The sequence below is a fragment of the Pinus tabuliformis genome, chromosome J (assembly GCF_031772625.1).
Source record: "Pinus tabuliformis cultivar Carrire ecotype Pingquan chromosome J, CPIR1, whole genome shotgun sequence".
Lineage (NCBI taxonomy): Eukaryota > Viridiplantae > Streptophyta > Pinopsida > Pinales > Pinaceae > Pinus > Pinus tabuliformis.
Window position 1 is genome coordinate 1,631,177,923 of NC_142295.1, and position 21,761 is coordinate 1,631,199,683.

The window sequence follows — 21,761 nt, forward strand, 5'->3', positions numbered from 1 at the left end:
TTAGACTAAATACAACTAGTTTAACAAAGCTAAACTGAACACAACTCCATCAACTGCACCTCCAGTCCACTAAACTCAACTCACTTGAGTTCCAACTGAATTCCTGCATGCAAATATTAGTCATCCCATAGGTAACCACGTATTTCCCTCTGGGATCTGCATGTACCACATCCGTAGCTCATCTTGAAGTGCTCCAAGAGAATAAGATCAAGTTTATAGTCCAAATATTATTATGAGACAATAATATTTGACTTTTCTATTTTTGACACCCAGTCAAAAAATAGACTTTGATCGCTCACACTGTGATCACTCACACTGTGGTCACCCACACTGTGATCACTCACACTATGATCATCCACACTGTGATCATCCACACTGTGATCAAAATTAGAACTTGCGCCATAATTTGCCTGCGGGCCCACTTAGTGAAGGCGACTCTTTTCACTAAGCTCCATCATCTTGTTGCATTCTCAACAAGCATTTCTTGTTGCACACTTTTCAACACTCCCTCTCAACAAGAAAGGCTTCCTCTTAAAACCAATCCTGTAACTCTGGAATGTTCTCCATGCAACACATCTGGCCGGTCCACTTGCTCTGTCATCAAAGTCTTTGACTGCTATTACCTCTGTCGAATGAAAACTCTGCATCTCTGTGCTCTTCAGTATCTGACTGCTCTAGCCTCTATCACTTTGATCTCTGACTGCATCCGTGCTGCTGCTGGTTCTATCTCCCAGCATTGCATCTGCACTACACCTCCCAACTGATCTCCCTGTTGGGCTAGAAACATCCTCTGATGTTGAAGCTCTACCTGCTGCTGACAAGTGCTCCCTCTCTGACATCTGCACTACTGCAACATCTCCATGCATCTCGCACCATTGCACACCTCTCTGTGCCACCTAGCACTGTGCAAAACACTTGTGCCTCTCGCATTGCTGCAGCCTGCTAGCTATGCGTTGTCCTGGGATTCCCTGCACTGTCGCTCTCTCTGCCGCTCCATCCGCATCTGTCTCTACCCAATCAATCAGTTCCTGCTACTACACATCTGGGGCTCCCGTAGCAAGGTCTCATCCAAGAGGTTGGGTACCTCAATGATCCTGCCCCTCCTCTTTGGGACAATAAATCCACATAACCCCACCTCCTACCTGGAGGTATGGCTGCATGCGATCCCTCAGCCCACCTGGCTCGAAGTTTCCCCCTACTGGAGGTCTCTGCATGAGTAGATGTCTCTACTTGATCTCCTCTCAGCTTCCCTTGTTGTGGCTGCTCCACAACCTCCTGAAGCTGTTGCACCAATCGTGGCTCCTCCACAATCGTCTGACACTTCTTCTAGCTCTACATGTTGAGAGGTAATATACGCTCCCTCTCAACCACCAAGTCTCCATCAGTTGCCTCGCTGCTCAAGGCTTTGCATGCATCTTGAACCTCAAGAGCATACAGGTTCCTGACCCGTGAACCAATCTCATGACAACGAAACCATCTCACCTTCGACTTGTCAACCTTCTTCCCACCACTGGAAGAACTGGATTCAAAAAGAGAAACCTTCTCCTTCCCCTTCTTTGCCTTACTCGCTAAGGCACAGTTCTCCTCATCCTGCATGGATGAAGAACTGTCTCTGGTGGGCCGTCTAATCTCCTCCTGCATCAAATCCGACCATAGTCGTTCCCAATTTGGCAGTTTCTCCCTTCCATTCACCGAGTCCTGGTAGCTATGTCAACTCTTAGGAAGGTCAAGGAGTGCTAGACTCACCATCCTCATCCGACAGTCACCCCCACACTTCCCAGCTCATCCCGGCATTGGGTGAACTTCGTGAGATACTGGGGCATATTGTCTCCATTCTCACATTGAATGTTTCTGATTTTTATCTCTTGCTTTGGAATTAAATTCGAATTCCACTAGCTCAAAAACTCAACCACTTCCGATCTAGAATTCGTGAGAACAAAGTATTTCTTGTACAAAGATTGACTGCCTGGGCATTCACCGGATATCTTACCTTCCAAAAGAAGGATGAATCCAGAGGCTACCTGGCCCGATTACAGACTCTGCCTGAAGAAATAAAATGTAAACACTTTCTGAATAATAGATCTGATGATCAATACAACACTGATATCATGTAGAACTTCTTCTACAAATCAGCTCACTCTGATACCATGTAGAATTTTTTTTCTACAAATCATCTAGCTCTGATACCATGTAGAAATTTTGAATAATTTGACACATATTCACAGAGATTATCCTGATCATACAATTATAAGTGGAACATGTGTAATACATAATCTCCTCTACGTTGATCATCAATTTACAGAAGCAAAAACATTCACAGGAACACATAGAAGCATCAATCAAACTCATTAACACAGTATGTATCCCGGGGAAAGCATCTCGCTAAAAACCCAATACTATCTGTATATTATATTGATTGAATCATGTAACATTACAAAGTATAATGCTTATCACAAGAAATCCAGTACCAAATCCACCTGTTACACACAATACAGCTCAGATCTGATCTCCAAATCTATTCCACTGCTTGCCTACCTCTCCAGCTCAATACCTGCTCAAGAAGTGATGAGAATGGCTTACCAAACTCGTATTTGACCTGCAAATAATCACTCACACTCTGTTGGACGTGAGCACAAGCTACAATTCTTGATATTGGCCAATTCATTGGCATACTCAATCCCTCTGATTGTGCAAATCATCATGCACAACTATAGTCACAACTGATAGCAATCTGATCCTCTAACACCTGTCCCTGCTGAATTGAACATGCACTGACATGCAACTGAGTTAACTGATGCATTCTATAGTTGCATTATGAGTTAATAACTTGTGAATTAATTAATAACTAATTCACCCAACTCATCTCTAGTCTATTGATCAGTTAGACTAAATACAACTAGTTTAACAAAGCTAAATTGAACACAACTCCATCAACTGCACCTCCAGTCCACTAAACTCAACTCACTTGAGTTCTAACTGAAGTCTTGCATGCAAATATTAGTCATCCCATAGGTAACCACGTATTTCCCTCTGGGATCTGCATGTACCACATCCGTAGCTCATCCTGAAGTGCTCCAAGAGAATAAGATCAAGTTTATAGTCCAAATATTATTATGAGACAATAATATTTGACTTTTCTATTTTTGACAGCCAGTCTAAAAATAGACTTTGATCACTCACACTGTGATCACTCACACTGTGGTCACCCACACTGTGATCACTCATACTGATCACCCACACTGTGATCATCCACACTGTGATCAAAATTAGAACTTGCACCATAATTTGCCTGTGGGCCCACTTAGTGAAGGCGACTCTTTTCACTAAGCTCCATCATCTTGTTGCATTCTCAACAAGAATTTATTGTTGCACACTTTTCAACATTTTCTATAGAGCTGAAAACAAGTATCAACTTGTTAAAGATGGAATCTAATATATTGTAAGAGCTCATAAACTCAAGAATAATTATACTCTTATAAACTCAGGGCAGATGAAAAGAATTGTAAATTCATGCAAACAATTTTTACTGATGGTTGTAAAGGAAAAGAAACCTGATAATACCAGTATATTTGAGGGCTGTAATGCTAAACAACAAGCTGATTTAGAAAATTTTGTTTGAGAATATGATATACTACTTCAAGAACCTAAAATTCTGCCACCCCAAAAGGAAATAACACATGATATTAATTTGTAGCAAGATGCTCCATTGCCTAACATCGGAATGTACAAGTTGTTTGCTTTAGAGAATGCAGAAACCAAGAAGTAGGTACAGGAGCTGCTCGAAAAAGGGTTCATAAGACCTAGCACATCACCATGTGGGTCTCCTATTGTCTTGGTGAGAAAGAAAGATGGCTCATGGAGAATGTGCATTGATTACCGAGCACTGAATAAGATAACGATAAAAAATCATTATCCCCTTCCTCACATAGACGATCTATTAGATCAGTTAAAAGGAGTTGTTTACTTTTCCAAGTTGGACTTGCATAGTGGTTACCATCAGGTCAGAGTTACAGAGCAAGATGCATGGAAGACTGCTTTCAAAACAAAGCAGGGATTGTATGAGTGGTTAGTTATGCCTTTTGGCTTAACTAATGCTCCTTCTACTTTCATGAGAGTAATGAATGATGTACTCAGGCCTTTTATTGATGATTTTGTCATTGTATATTTAGATGACATTCTTATATTTAGTAAAACATGGGAAGAACATTCGAAGCATGTCAAGCAGACTCAAAATAACCTCTCAAAATGTGAATTTGGCAAAACATCTTTGAATTATTTGGGTCATATTGTAGGGGGTGGTGAATTGAAGATAGATCCCTCTAAGGTTGCAGTCATTTTAAACTGGCCTAAACCCAAATCTGTTACAAAAGTTAGAAGCTTCTTAGGAGCAACACAGTATTGGAGAAAGTCTATTGCTAACTTTTCCTTGATTGTAGCTCCCTTACATGCTTTAACGGGATTGAACAAGGTGTTTCAGTGGGGAGGAAAACAGCAGAAAGCCTTCGACATATTAGTACAACACCAGTACTAGCACTGCCCGATCTTCAAAGACCATTTGAGATTGAAACAGATGCCAATGACTATGCCATGGGAGCAATGTTGATGCAACACGGTAAACCCATATGTTATCATTCTGAGACATTTAATTCTGCAACAGTTAATTATCCCACATATGATAAGGAATTGTATGCATTAGTACAGAGTGTGAAAAAGTGGAAACATTATTTAATGGGCAAAGAGACAGTTATACATACTGATCATCAACCACTTCAATATTTACACTCCCAAACTAAGTTGCAGCAATCAAGACACTATAGGTGGATGGGTTTTCTACAATAGTTTCATCTTGTCATCAGATATAAAAAGGGAATACACAATAAAGTTGCAGATATGTTGTCCAGACCAATCATAAATGCATCTACTATACTTAAGCATAATTCAGTATTGCATGAAAGCTACATTGAACAGTATGCTCAAGATATAGATTTTAAAGATGTATATGCAACTTTAAGTCGCGGCAAACAAGTAGAAGAATTGGATTATCATGTTAAGGACCAACTCTTGTATCATTTTGGAAAGTTATGCATTCCAAAAACTGAAAGAGTAAAGATAATTCGAGAAGCACACACTTCTCTAATATCAGGTCACTTTGGTGTAAGTAAAACAGTTGCACAGCTGCAAAGATTTTGTTATTGGCCAAAAATGAATGAGACAGTTTCTAGATATGTAAGAGGGTGTACTATGTGTGCTAAAAGCAAGCCCAGCAATAGAAAACTAGGCTTGTACACTCCACTACCAGTTCCTTCTCATCCATGGGAAAGTGTTTCCATGGACTTTGTTGGGGGACTGCCTAAATCTAGAAAAGGTCATGACTATTTATATGTTATTGTGGATAGGTTCAACAAAATGTGTATTTTAATACCTTGTAACAAACATATTATAGCTGAACAAACAGCAAAGTTGTTCTTTCAGCATGTATGGGTTCATTTTGGATTACCCACTTCCATTATATCTGATCGAGATTCCCAATTTGTTGGGAAGTTTTGGTCGAGTTTGTGGGAATTGATGGACACCAGACTGAAGAAGAGCACAACCTTTCATCCACAAACAGATGGCCAAACAGAAGTGGTCAACAAGACAGTGATCCAGTTGCTCAGAGGTTATTGCAGCAAGCATCCCAAGCTTTGGGATGAACATTTATGTTATGTGCAACATGCTTACAACTGTGTTAAACATTCTTCTATGCAGAGATCTCCTTTCAAGACCTATTTCGGTTTCACACCAAGGACTCCCTATGATTTTGTCTTTGGTAAAGACATAGCGGTTGATGGACACAGTGATGTGGACAAGGCAACCAAGTTCATTGAACAAATCCAAGAGATTCACCAAGCAGTACAGGAACATCTGGAAAAGAGCCAAGCCAAGTACAAGGCAAGGCATGATAAGCATCGGATCGAGCATAGTTTCCAAGTTGGTGATCAAGTCTGGCTGTATATCAGCAAAGACAAAATGCAAGGTGAAGGTAAGAAGCTGAAGCCAATAAGGTATGGACCTTTCAAGATACTTAAGAAAATTTGTGAGAATGATTTTCACCTTGATTTACCAGTTTACATGCACATCTACTCAGTTGTCAATGCAAATAACTTGAGACTATTTGAACCTTCATTGATTGAAGATCCCGAAGAGAAGAGTCAATTGCCTTCTATTGATGATGTTCTGCCTGAATATCTCAATGAGTTGTAGGAAGACACGGTTCTGGACAGGAAGGTGAGAACCACACGCAGAGGGGATGTTGAGTACCTTAGGATTGGGCTCAAAGGTTCAAAACCAAGCAGTGCAAAATGGATAGAAATTGGGCAAGCAAGGAATCTATAACCTCACTTGATTGATGCTTAAAAACCAACTTTTGGTGGTCCAAAAGCTTTTTTAGTGGGAAGGCTATGATCCGAATTGGATCCTAAAACACTCTCTAAGTTTTCATGAACTCTGTAAAATTCATGCCAAAGTTTCAAAGTCTTACAAAGAACGAGCTTATCAGAAATATCCTCGAAACAGTTGTAATTTGTGAATAGCACGGAGCAACGAGGACCCTCGGTCAAGCGCAAATACTGTTGGCCCATGGTAATGCGCGCTATCACAAATAGGAAAAACGGGAGGTCTTTTTGAGAAACGGGGGTGGTTTCTACAAGTCGCTAATCGCATATCACTGGGTAAACCCCTCGAAGAAGGAAAAGCCTCGAGCAACCCAGACCCGAAAAGTTATAAAACATAATGGATATCGCGCCGATTCCATCAGAGGTGGGGTCCCACAAAACTGGCAAGATATTGGAAGGGCTTCGAGGCAGTAAGCGGTTTCAACCAAGTCCTGCCCGATGCCACATAGCAAGTGACACATGTTTGGTGGAAGAGAGAGAAAACTGCTCACATCGGATGGGTAAATGTCGTGTTACTAACCCCCTCGATATGAACGATGAACATAGGATCTGGAGGCTCCAGATCGACAGCAGAGATGTAATCCGATGGATGAACGGATTCAACGGGGTAAACGGGCAAAGTTGTATAAGATTTGAAGTCCGACATGGACGACGTGTTGGCAGAAGATCGTGTTCGCGGGCATTCTTGGAGTTAACGGTAAAAATGGTCGTTTCAAAGACGTCCAAGAGAACTGACACTCAGTTCATTATGAAACAGGTGGCCACCTCCCTGTGAGGCATTATACAATGATGATGACGCAGAACAGAGGAATTCAAACAGACAGAGGCAGGGGAACCAAAAAGTCGGGAAGCGGAAACGAACAGTCAGAAAGCAGATTGGTTTTAAAGACATGACTAACAAAGAAAGAAGGGAGCAGTTAGCAAGTAAGCTAGAAGCGGAAAGCTAAGAGTAGAAAGAAGGAGCCAAGTTGACTTGCTGAAGCGAAAGGTGTCAAGCCAGGCAGTAACTCCATAAGGCAAAAATGATTCGACTGTTCTATTCCATCAGGTAGGTCTTCATTATATACATGAGGGAGAGACTGTTCAGTTCATCTCCTGATGACTATTCATATTTCCTATTTATCTATTTACATAAATTCACCCAATCACAAGGATTAGGTGTCAACATTCCCCCCCTTAATCTGAAGTGATGTTGGTGAGTCCAAGCATCATTCTGAATCGTTCAAGCTTTTCTCTTCCAAGCACTTTGGTGAAGATGTCTACAATTTGCTCATTTGTGGAACAATGACGGAGATGGATTGTTTTGGCCTCAACATGATGTCGAATCAAATGATATTTAGTATTGATGTGCTTCGTTCGATCATGGAACTTTGGGTTCTTGGAAAACTTTATTGCAGAGGTAATATCAATCATGAGTGGAGTTGATTGTACTTGTTTTACCTGCAAATCTTCAAGAATTTTCCTGAGCCACACAATTTCTTTTGTTGGTTCAGCTGCTGCCACATATTCTGCTTCTATTGTGGAATCTGCTGGAACTAATTATTTGTGTGATCTCCAGGAGACAGCTCTTGATCCAAGACTCATAGCATATCCTAAAGTTGATACCCCAGTTTCTTTGTCTCCATCGAAGTCTGAATCAGAGTATCCAATCAAACTGAAGTTGTCCACCTATGTATACTTGATTCCAAAATCTTGAGTTCCCTTCAAGTACCTTAGAACTCTTTTTGCAGCAGACCAATGTCCCTCACAAGGCTTTTGCATAAACCTGGAGAGGATTCCAATAGCAAACGAAATGTCTGGTCTGGTAGTAGTTAGGTAGTTGAGACTTCCTACAAGTTGTCTATACTTTGTTGCACCCTCAAATTCTTTTCCTTCAATAGATGTGAGCTTTAAGTTTTGTTCCATTGGAGTAGTAAGAGGATTGCACTCTGTCATGCCAAACCTGTTCAACAGATCTCCAATGTATTTCTTTTGAGAAAGAAATATGGACTTTGGATGTTGGGTTACTTCAATGCCAAGGTAGTAATGAACATAGCCCAAATCAGTCATTTCAAAACTTTTCCCCAATTCCTTCTTTATGGATGCAATGTAGCTTTCATTGTTCCCTGTCATCAAAAGATCATCTACATATACCACAAGATATACAACTGTTTTTCCAACTTTCTTGACAAATAAAGTTGCATCATCAAGATCAAAATGTTTGAAATTGAGTTTCAGAAGATGCTCAGTTAGTTTTTCATACCAGGCTTGCGGTGCTTGTTTGAGGCCATACAAGGACTTCACAAGTTTGCATACTTTATGTTCATGTCCTTTCATAGCAAATCCTTCAGGCTGGGACATAAAAACATTCTCTTTTATATCTCCATTCAAGAAAGAAGTTTTTACATACATTTGATGGACTTTCCAACCCTTCTGAGCTGCTCGTGCAAAGAGTGTCCGGATGGTAGCCCATTTTGCTGTGGAAGCAAAAGTCTCCTCATAATCGACCCCTTCCTTCTGTGCAAAACCTTTTTCCACAAGCCTAGCTTTGTGCTTGTCAAGTGAGCCATCAACTTTATACTTGTTCTTGTAGACCCACTTGCAGCCAATTGGTTTGGTTCCTAATGGAGGATCAACTAGCTTCCAAGTGTCGTTCTTTATGAGGGCATCATACTCCTTTTGCATCGCTTCTTTCCATTCATCATGAGAATCAGCTTCTTTGAAGGAAGTTGGTTCAAAATCTGTATACAAGTTCAATTCACACTCATAAGAAACATCCATATCAACAGGTGAATAAGAGTCATCTACATCACCTCCATTTTTCCAGTTTGAATTTCTGGTTCTTGTCTTTCCAACTTCACCGGGATGAACACTTTCAAGTGTCTTTGTCAGCCACTTTGGGGGACCTTTCTCAGATGGTCCAGGCTGCTCCGTTGATTGAGTTGGGACTGAATCAAGATTGAGTCTCCCAATTCTATCAATCACATCACTTAAAGCATCATCCATTGTTGGAGTTTCATGTGGGGGAGAGTGTTCTTCAAAAGAAGATTCCACATGTTGATCTAATATAGGAATCCCCCCTTCAAGATGTGGAATCTGATTATCAAATTCTTGAAATGATTTTGCTTTTGCGAATCTATCCAAGCGATCAAGTTGCCGCTCAACAACATTGTCAGTTTTGGATGATTCAAGAAAAATTACATCTCTAGATAGAACAAACTTTTTATTTACTTCATCATAGAGACGGTGTGCTTTGGAGGTGTTTGAATATCCCAGAAAGATACACTTACGACTTCTAGCACCAAGTTTGTTTCTATGTACCTTTGGTATCAAGGCATAACAAGTGGAACCAAAGACCCTGAGATGCTTTACCGAAGGAACATTTCCATACCACATTTCATATGGAGTCTTGTTTCTTATAGCATTAGATGGACATATATTCTTTATATATGTAGCATATAGAAGAGCATTAGCCCAAAACATTATCTTTTCATTTTTTAAGAAGAGCATGGATCGTACCATATTTAAGATTGTCCTATTCATTCTTTCAGCTACACCATTCTGTTGGGGATTATAAGGCACAATTGTTTGATGTTTGATCCCATGTTGGCAAAGATAGTTTTCGAATTCATTTGATGTGTATTCTTTTCCATTATCAGTGCGAATAGACCCAATATGAGATTGTGCATCATTTTCAATCCATTTATGAAAATTATTGAATGTTTGAAAAGCATCAGATTTGTTCTTCAATAAATAAACCCAACACATTCTGGTGTAGTCATCAATAAATGTCATGATATATTTATTTCCATTTGCAGAAGGAACAGGCATTGGACCACATAAATCTAAATGAATGAGTTCAAGTTTTCTATGTGCTCTTGAATGTGAATCATGAAAAGACTGTTTGCTATGCTTTCCTAGAATGCAAGCATCACATTGCTTAAGTTTCCTAGGAATTGTAGGCAAACCAGCAACACCATTTTTCTTCAACAAGCGAAGACTGTCATAGTTCAAATGTCCAAATCTAGCATGCCATAATAAACTTGATGGAAGTGTACCTTCTTCATGATGAGAATTGTATGAGAAATGTTGTGCATGAGCAGAGGTTCCTTGCAGTTTGAGAAGCCTTTCTTCTTCTATTCCCCTCATGACAAGTGAGTGGTCAGATGATTTTCTTACCTCAAGCTTGCCATCAAACATATGAATGGAGTGACATTGCTAGCGGATGTGGACCAAGGACATCAAGTTTCTCTTGAGCTATGCGAGATATAGAACATGATGCAGAAGAAAGTCTGGAAGACCAGGCAATTTAACCCTGATTGTGCCAAGTCCTGATGGCTTGATTTTTGATTGATATGCAAAGTATACTGCTCCATCAACATTGTCAGTGAAATCTTCAAAAAAACATTTTCTATGAGTCATGTGGCAGGTTGCTCCTGATCAAGCAACCAATCATTTTTCCAAGAAGCAAGTGAAGCATTAAATAAATCTTCATTTACTCCAATGTTACATTGTGCCACAACATAGTGATCGGATTCAGGTGCTTTACCTTTGTCTGTATCATCAGTTTTACCTTTCTGTTGGTTTCTTTTATGCTCAATTTTGTCCCATGGTAGCTTGCATGTAGAGGCATCATGTGATCCATTTCTTTTGCAGTGAATGCAGTGCAAATCTGCCTTTTCTCCTTGAGAATGTCTGCCCCCCCTACCTCTGAAATATCTTCCTCTTCCTCTTCAAGCACCTCTTCCTCTTGTAAAATCTTGAGCATGATGCTTTTCTTTATGAGCAAGGCACATAGCCTCTTCAGAAGATTCAGGGGCTGTCTTCTTTCCAAAAGCTTTCTCTCTTTCAGCAAACTTTTTCACAAGAGAGTCAAAGGTTATATCTTTGAGATTTCCATTTGCTTGCAATGACTCAAGATAACTAGAGTAAGTAGGATAAATTGCCTTGAGAAAAGCAATAAGAAGAATATCTAATTCAACCTTAATGGATTTGATATCATGCATTATAGACTTTACTTTAGATGCAAGAGCAAGAGGATCATCATTTTGCAGTTCAAGAGTGAAGAGTTTAATCATGAGTTGAACAACTTCAAGTGCAGAATGTGAGTCATAGATTTCTTTCAACTTTTGTAAGGCTTCAAAGGCAGTTGAATATGACGAAATATGGTGACTCACCTCTTCATTTACAGATGCTGCGATTAATTCATAAGCTTTGTTGTTCTTGTTTTCCCAAATGACGAGCTCTTGTCTGAGGTAGGCTGTCCTGGTTCATTATCTCCGTCTCCGACACACACTCCTTTCCACAACTCATTGAAAATGAGGGTGTGCTTTATCATCCGAGACCATTCAGGATAGTTTTCCTTGCCAGTGAGAACTATTCCCACCATGGATATGATTGAATGCATATTGTAGCAAAAAAAACTTCTGCTGCAAAATTTTTACTCTTAATGGAAAAGAAATATAGTTCTGATGTGACTGGACAACAAACTCAAATGTCAATTCACATTCATCTGCACAACATTAAAGTATAGAATATGGCAATATACTAAGTCCAAAAAAATACCCTCAACAGCATAAAGCACTGCGTCCACTAAAAGGCCGAAGAACGTAGTCCAGACGTATTTGGACTCTCAATATCACAAGTTACAAACCCTCTTAGAAATATATGAAGTCATCCCTTTGTCCATATCCATGCGGTTATACTTAAAATTAACCAAAAAAAATTTGGCTTTCAAATAAGATTTTACTAGTCGACTTTCAATTGTTGACTGTGCTAAAACTAGTCTATAACGTTTTTTTCAAACTTCTCATGCTCCTTAGGTGCACAACAATATGGGCTTCGAATGTATAACGTTGTCAGGCGCATTACTTACTACAAAACCAGAGTGAACAGAGTTAAAAAATACGAAGTCTTCATGTGAACAAAAGAGAATTCTAATCCGTGATACCATAGACCTCCATTACCATCATCATGGCAGAAGGCCGCTTTCAATGGCTAGTTTCTTCAATATCGACCTATTACAAGGGGTTTTCGCCGCTAATCGAATGCCCTTGGCGGTCACGCGAGGGGCCGAGCTTCATATGTTTTTGAGCCAGCGGAAGCATTCATCGATTGCTTCTTCCTTGACAGAACATTACATTACAAACAGTCAACGTCCCTCTGAGCACACGTCGAATACCTGAAAACAGTGCCATTTCCGTTGTGGGGATTACGATTGAATGGGATTTGAAATGCTCGATGTGAATCAGTGCAGACCGCCACAGCAAGGCAAATGGAGAAACAAAATCGCCAGAGAGTAGAATCGCAAGCCCTTCAAAAAAAAAAATTAACACACATGGACAATATGGAAAGCATTGACAACACTGGGCAGTGGGGCAGTATGGACAGTATGGACAGTGCTGGACAGTGGGGCAGTATGGATAGTATGGACAGTGCCTTTTATGAAACGTTTAAAGCAGCGTTTAAACCTGGCAGCGACAGTGGAGGGGGCAACTACCATGTCAGGAGCAACTAATTATATGGAGTAGCAGCTCAACTATATGGAGAGCAGACTAGGGAGTTACAAGGGACATAAGAGCTAAAAAAAGGAGTTGGATCTGATACCATGTTAGGCCAGGCAGTAACTCCATAAGGCAAAAATGATTTGACTGTTCTATTCCATCAGGAAGGTCTTCATTATATACATGAGGGAGAGATTGTTCAGTTCGTCTCCCGATGACTGTTCATATTTCCTATTTATCTATTTATATAAATTCACCCAATCACAAGGATTAGGTGTCAACAAAAGGCAACATCAAGCTAGACAGAGCCAGAGAGAGTCAGAGAGAGTCTGTGTACTCCAGAGAAGGCTTGAGAGGTTCAAGCGAAATCCTCTGTATATGTCTGTCATGTATGAGTCTCAGATTGGGCTCATAGTACTATGACCAATAGAGGTCGAGTTTCAGTAAGGAGAGTCTGTGTACTCCAGAGACTTGGGGGAACCCAAGTACAGTCCTACTGATTTATGTCTGTTGTGTGAGACTCAAACTGAGCTCACTATTGTAAAAAATTTGCTTTGAAAACATAATAGAGAGGCCACCACTGAAGGATGGACTGGGAGACGTAGCCCAGGAGTATTAGGTGAACTCCTTTTTAAACTTGTTGTGTTTACATGTTTGCCTGTTATGTTTTCTCTAACTGCTTTAGTGCCTGTGTATTTCGCAATCTTATCGATCTGTTGCATAAAGTAACATAGGCACATCCATGCATATGAGTCTGTAATACCTTAATTAATTGTCTTGGATCAATTCCAGATCACCTTAGTCATTAATTACAAGTTGAGGTGGTTGTATGGCATTGAGGTAAGGTTGTCACCATCATATTGTATTCCACTCATGAATGGAATTTTTCCTTAGCTTCTTTGCATAATTTACGTTTACACGGGGTGTCATGACGTAAATCAGGCCCCTATCCCAAATTTTCATTTGGTTCCATATGTAGACTATGGTCTGATTACGTTTGGCTCTATGTGAATGGAGGTTATGTTGTACCAAGGCCATGAAATGATGCTTGTCTTTTTTGGAGGAAGGGGTTACGGCAAGTTCCTCCACACATGTTCTTCACTAACCTCTAATTGACCAACTTTGAGTTGGAATGCCCTATTAGTGTTTCGATAAGCTTCTATGTTTTGGCTTCTTCGGACGTGGAAGAAATATTTTTGTGGGATACCTTCCAATAGCTTTGTTACTCATTGCAACATGAGCTTCAGGTGTTTATCTTTTATCCAAGTTCCTTTGTATAAATATTGAATTATAATGAGTGAATCCCTACAAATAATGATATTTTTCACCTATTGTGCTTTGGCGAGAATCAGTCCTTGTAATAGACCATGCATCTTTTCCTAGTTGTTAGTCATGTGCCCCAATCTCCATGCATATCTTATTACCAATTTTCCATCGGGGTTGTATAAAACCCCTCCCCCTCCTACCATCCCTATAAATATGCATGAATTTATTTAAACTAAAAAAGTTTATTAATTTCTATGTAAAAGAGTAACACGCTATTTAAAAAGTACAAACTTGCATATAAATTATTACATTGGAACATGCACACACAACGTTGGATTTGTAATTTTATTTTAAAGTTACTGCATATAAAGATTTCTTTAGTTTTCATACTAAAGAAATTAGCTTTTGATGCAAGAGTAGCTATAAGCCAAGATCATTTTTGACCTCTTAGTTTAAAACTCATTTAATAAGGAAGTTGTTTCCCTATTTGTTTACCAAGGGAATTTTGGTTTCCTAAGTCATTTAATTTATAATATTTTAGCTATAGCCTCGAGGAATTTAATTTGTTAGAAATACGGACGAGTGTCGCTTAATTTCTATGTAGAGAAGATGAATTGGCTATATCAAGGATTTGTTAGATAATTTAGGAAGAACTTGAGATTGTTGGATTCTATGGGAACTTAATGAAGACTTGTTTCATATGTAATTGAGAGATTAGATTAGTGGGGAGATTTTGAGAGGTGTGCGGGGATAAAAGGGAAACTTCCCATAATAGAGAAATTTATTGTCTTTTCTTCCATTCAGAATTAATATGTATATATTAGTTGAATTCTTTGTGTTTGTTATCTGTGTATGTGTGGGATTTTGTGGCGAACAACTAGATTGATTTCATTTGCAGGTTAATCGGGACGAGTAGAGCAATGAGGTTCGAGTCGTAGTGGTAAAGGCTCTCAGGGGTTAAGAGGGTTTGGGTTAGGAGGGTTTAATGATAACCTCTTCACCTGGGTTCTAGTCGCATCATGACTCATGACTATGTTGTAATATGTTGAAAATATAGATTTCCAAACAAGTTTTCTCGAGGGTTTAAAAAAATTAAACCCAATCTAATTAAAAAATACTTAAACAAATTTCGTTTTTTTGCAATTCCAATGAATTGACAATGATATATCCGTTTCTCGTAAGTCTTTTCTATCTATTAGCGATCGACCATGGGAGTTAACAAAGGCTTTTTATCATCAACTTTTTAAGTCTATCGGCCATTGATCATCAGAGTTAACAAAGGCTTTGCACAGATGAACCTTTCCTAGTCCAATCCAATAACCAATAGGCAGTCACGCTAACTGATATAACCTTTTTCTATCTGTTTTTATTTTCGATTATGAAACATCAGAGATCGGGGATAGCACAAATGTTTGGCAATCACACCGTCGCTCAACCGATATAACGAACATTTGGAAGTTCCATTAATTAATAATCCCGACAGACAGGAAATTCCATGGCAATTACAGTTCCGTCTACATCATCGGCCTATCCGTAAAGCACTAAAGAATGTGAAGCGCCAACCAACAAGTGTCGAAGCGATCTCGTTAGTTAACTGATCTGACAGACAAAACCATTCACGACAGTTGTCATTGATCACCACCGCCGGCCCATTTGTGGAAGTGTTGAAAGCTTGCGAGTGATGACAAGCGCTAATCGGCCTCGTTAACAAATAGGCCCGTAGTGTGCCTTGGGAGAATTGGTATAAGAAATCATCCCCTTGTAATTTGTGCTCTTATATAGCATGCATTTCTTTATTTTCTTCATTTTGTTTTCCATGATACCTCATTAAAGAATGCTAGTATTATGTTTATCACAAAGTAATAGAGGCCAGTGAATTAGAATGTCTTTGAAATGTAGTCACTATAGGAAAAGTCTATATTGCACATGAAAAAGGAAAGTATAGACATAGTTCTACAAAAGCATAATCTATTTCATTTAAACATTTTTACATATGTTATAAGAGATTTCCTATTTGGTGTATTAAGATCTTATTGCATTTTAGATACATGTCGATAGAATTAGAAGAAGGAATAATACAACATTCCAAACATTGTTTTTGGAAACATGATGCTAAGCAATGCTATCTTATCAACATGAAGTGAACATAAATCATTAATATAAATGTGTAATATCAATGATCTATATGTTTATTTGGAAAAAATGTCAAAATCAGCTTCAACTCTAATAATGCCCAAGTAAATAGGACTATATGGAGACATAGTTTGCATACACTCGTTATAAATTTGGCTAAAACCCTAATAAGACTTTTTTCAAAGGTAGAATGAAAAGTTATTTTCATTTTAAGTCAAACCAGGCAAAGGTAGTTACAACATATCGTTTCATGACAAGAATCCAATTTCTAGACATTTTGAACCACTTTTATGCAAGAAAAGAATTTCAATATCATTCAATCATGAACATATAACAAATACCCCGGATGCGGGTGCCACGGGCGAGGAGATGGGACTGACACCTGGTAACCATGGGCGGTACCAAGTTTAAGAGAGGTATTCATGGCAATCTGCCGTCGGGGATTGCAAGTGTGGGAGCTGAGGAGAGAAGGGACGGCAATTTAATGCCTGGTCCGGATTACAGCTCCGAGTTCTGTGAGCAGTTATGGTCCGCGAGGGTCGAGACGTTGCAGAGAGGCATAAGTATGGTGCAGGTAAGGAATGTTGTGCATTGGAATGTCTGCAGTTTATGGAATTGGGAGTATGGTTATCAGAACCCAGAGGTCTGGCTCAAGGCGCCCCCTCTGCAATTGAAGTTGGGAGCAAGACTGCAAGAGTGGGCGACGGGTGCGTTTCTGTTCATCCTGCTCTGTTGTGCTCTCCGGTTTCCATCGCCACCATGGTCAAGCCCCGACAACGCCTTATCAACCGCCGAGGCTCTGGCAGAGGCGGCACTTCTCGCCCCTCAGTCGATAATGCCTCTACTCGCTGTTGTCGCTGTCTATGTCATCGTGTTGAAGAAGCAAATCCCCTGCAATCGAGCCAGTTCATGGATTCTGGCAATCCTGAGGCGGGCTCTAATCCTCTTCCTGCGTTTGGCACAGCGGTTTTCTCCTTTAACAGCTCCCCGGCCAATTCGCGTATTAATGCTCATGTCTCTGTCTTGTTTATGGAAGAACCAGTGGAGGAGGTCGGGGAGCAGCCCCGCCCACAGCTTCATCAGGCTGAGAGCTCCCGGGCAGCTGAAGGAATGCCAGAAGATCGCTCCAAGCCAGACCTCGACCCTCCAGCGACTCAGGAGGTGCCTTCGTCAGGGAAAGCCAAGGTTGATTGGGGCCCCCCTCCGGAAGGTTCGTGCTGGATATATGAAGAGGAGCCTGACGATTAGAAGCCCGCTCGTTCAGTCTCTTCATCACACTCGATGCTCTGGTTTTGCCCTGAATTGTCATATAAGCCGCTATGGCAGCCGGTATGTTCTGAACGTCTCTGTTTTGTATGCGAATTATAGTGTCCATTGCGTCTCCAAGCCCTGTTTTGCAAGTCTCTGTTTTGCGAGGGAATGTGATGAATATTTTCCTTTTCTCTTCCACGCCCCTGAGTGGAATGACAACTCTGCCCTCATTGTTCTTCAAAAGGTTAAAGCCCCTGCGTGGGCTCTCTATTTCTGTGGCAGTTCCCCTGCGTGGGTGTTTGGTCTCAAGGAAGCTGCCCCTGCGCGGGCGATTTAGTTTTTTGTTAAGGCCCCTGCGTGGGTATGCAAGATTGTGGCGTGGACCCTGTATGGGTGGTTTTTTTTTAGTACTGTAAGTCCAGGGGCCATCCCCGGCCTCTGGCATATGATAGCATGGCTGTAACTGTTTTTCTTTTAATGTAAATAATAGCATAGTATTAACGAGAAAAAAAAAACATATAACAAATACATCACAATACGAAGAAATAAAAATTGTCACAAGTACGAGAGACCATGATAGAAAATGGATTTAAGAGAGTCTTTAGACTCTAGAGTATTTATGGTGAAAGTTGTTTTAGAAAGACAAACCATTTTAAATAAAATGAATATGATGTACCATACCTATGAAACAAAATTTCATAGATGTTTTGCAATGCAATAATGCATCATGATTCTTTCACAATGACATGCATAGAAATATACATGAATAGGTATATAATGAGAAAATTCATTAGAATAGTAAATTGGCAAGGCTATATTGTACAATTGGCACTACAATATGGAAAAGGAAATGCAGATGGAGGCATTTTCATTTGTGATTGGGTATGTCATATCTTGAATATAGATATATGCATATAGTCTACTAAGACATCAATTATTTTAACTAAATTCTGCTCATTCAACAAATACCCAAAGATATTTCACATTATCCAATATGAAACAAACATAAATCATTTGCATTTTTAATCTTTGAAAGAAATTGAAGAGAATTATTAACATAGTTCCAAAGTCATTTTAAATCATAATAAATACAAATAAAAAATTATGATCTTCATTCAAAGTTAAAAATATTATTATAAAATATTTAATCATGTAAGAAAATACTATAGAAGATGATATACAGCTAGCTAGGTAGTATAATCTTGAGATCATGTTCATCATCACATAAAATCAAAAATGTTTTAAGATAATTTCCCTATAAAAACATAGAACATTATACCTAACATTGCATTTAACAAAGTATTGGATATAAAATAAGCTTATAGGAAACATGATTAGAAAAATAATACATGACTTTGGGAACATAGACATAGATCAAGGGATCATGAAGCTTAATAGAAAACTAATCAATGCAAACAAGTAACCATGTTTATCATTGTATCAACTCAAAAAAAGCATATTATAAACAAGGATTTTGAACAAACATCTAGAAAAAAATGAAAAGGAAAAAGGTAAAACAATAGAAGATGATTGTAGAAACATGATCTGTAAATTGTCGTGGATATTCCACTAAATAGTTTGTCACAAATGGGTGAGATATTTCATGATATAGCTAATTATAATTTGTGACATTGCATTTATGCCATGATAGAATTTATGTTATATATTGGGGAGTCACAAGGTTATGTTTAATGATATGTTATGGATATGAGTCTAGTGGAGCCTCACCTACTCATAAATAAATTAAAAATATAAAATTTCCTTCAAACAACCCTCTTCTCCCAAAATGGAAAGAAAATAATCAATTAAATAATTTAGAAGAAGTTAAGGTAGTTACCTTGTAACAAATTGAAAGAGATTACAAAAAGAGCAAGAGGCCTTTGAAGGATAAAGTGGGGAAAAATTGAAGAGTGAAATATCTTGAGGAGTGACAAGGAATGAGTGAATCTCATCAATTCTTATTTGTTCCTTTAAGAGCTTTGAATGTGACAATCTTATCAGAAGGGTCCAAATAAGGAAACTTTCATCCTTTTCTTCTTTCATGGCATCCAGTTGCCTTTGTATGGACATCTAACATCTTTTTGCCTCTTCATATTTGGAATATGTCTCTTTGTCTTTTGAATATTGAGAAGATTCATTGTGTATGTTTCCTATTTTTTTGTTGTCATATGTCACAATTTGTAAAAAATGTACAATTTGTTAGGAATCATGATTGTCGTTAGACCAAAACCCGCAGGTGTTAGTCAAAAATCGCATTGCAATAGATAAGGATCCATGAGAGGCAGTTAATCCATGTCACGAAACACACAAGGAGTGTTGATTGATCCAATGTCCAACAATCTCCCCCCCAACGCAAATCGCGTGTGTATCAAACTCGTGACCTATGCTTTGATACCACTTGTTGGGAATCACGATTGTCGTTAGAAAAAAACCCGTAGGTTTTAGTCAATGATCGTATTGCCATAGATAAGGATCCATGAGAGGCGGTTAGTCCATGTCATGAAACACATAGTGAGCATTGGTTTATCCAATGTCCAACACAATCTTCCTAGACTACTGATGTATATCTAAAAATGTGCTTATAATTTTTATTATTTCCCTGCATACATAATGAATTTAATTCAATAATTGTATCGTGTACCTCACCAATTAGAAATTTGTTTCTCTTGTAATTACTTGTATTTTTGTAACATACACTGACTGGGAGTTAAGTAGGGCTACCAGCAATGGACTCAAGTCCCATTATCTCACTTAGCCCTACAAGATTCGAAAATGTTGTAGGAAAATCATTGGAACTCCGTTAACAACTTATTATCCTAGGACTCAAATAGAAGATGAAAAAGGGATAGAAGTGAGAAGTCAATTAAAAGAAAAGGAAGAAAATTGCAAGAAGTTAGAAGTTGAAATAGTTTCCTTAAGAAAATAACTAGAGAAAACAATTGATCACTTGAATAGAAGCTTGAAGTTTGAAAAGAGTGACAAAATTAGATAATATTCTTAGTTGCCAAAGGCCACCACTCCTCAAGAAAATTCCTGGCTAAGAATAAAAATGAAAGACACCCAAGGGAGATGCAAGCACTAAGGCCACAAAGCCATCATAAAAGGAAAACGAAGAAAGTGTAAAAGCTATACTAATATCCGCAAAGGCTCCATCAACAATGAAAGAAAGAAAAGGAAAGGAAATCAGTACCAACAAAAACTTGGTTCTTTTCACAAGAGTAACAAGAATGAATTCAAAAGAGTTGTTCCACCAAATTACCCATTACCAAAACAATTTTCTTAGTTGTTGTTTCTCTTGCAATAATTTTGGTCATAAAGCAATAGATTGTATAGATTATGCAAGTGTTCATGTCAAAGATAGAAATAGAGGATCTTATAATACCTCAAAGAATGATTATGTGAGCAACAAAACCAAATGTTCTCATGGGTTTGTTAATAGAAAATACAATTCATTTGCTCCCCTACTTGATTACAATATTGAATTTTATAAGTGCAAAAAATATGGGCACATATCATGTGACTAAAGAAGCAGCACAATAAAATATCCTAATTAAAGCAAGGAAGAAGATGTTCTCACTGGGTATAGAGAAGAATACACAAAGGCATGGAAAAGGAAGTAAGAAGAACAGAGGAGGAAGAATGTGGACTTGCATTGTATTCGCAATATAAAGGAAGTGATTAGTACATTGATGGTGTATATTTAAAGCACATGAAAAGGGATCAAAACAAATTTCTCACAAAAAGGAAGTGGTGTTACCTTGTGGATAATGCTTCTACAAATATAACTGGAAAAGGTATGATTAGCCTTGAATATGGAAAGACTAAAACACATAATGTCTTGTATGTTTAAGGGTTAAAACACTTTATTCTAAGTGTCAATGAAATGTGTGTTGAAGGTTACAACTTCACATTTCATTCTAATGAATGTGAGATAAGGAAAGTAAGTTTAGGAATATAAGTGGCAAATGCAAATAGAACCATGAGAAATGTATACATCATCGACGAAGCCAAAGAAAAAAATTGTTGTAGACAATATCTAGTTATGTCATAGAAAGATGGGTCATAAAAAGATTGACAATCTAATAAAACTCAACAAGACACAAGTAGTAAGTTATATGTCAAGGATCTCAAAACCTATGGGTGTTATTTGCAAGCCAGGTTAGCATGGGAAGTAGACAAGAGTTAGTTTCAAAAC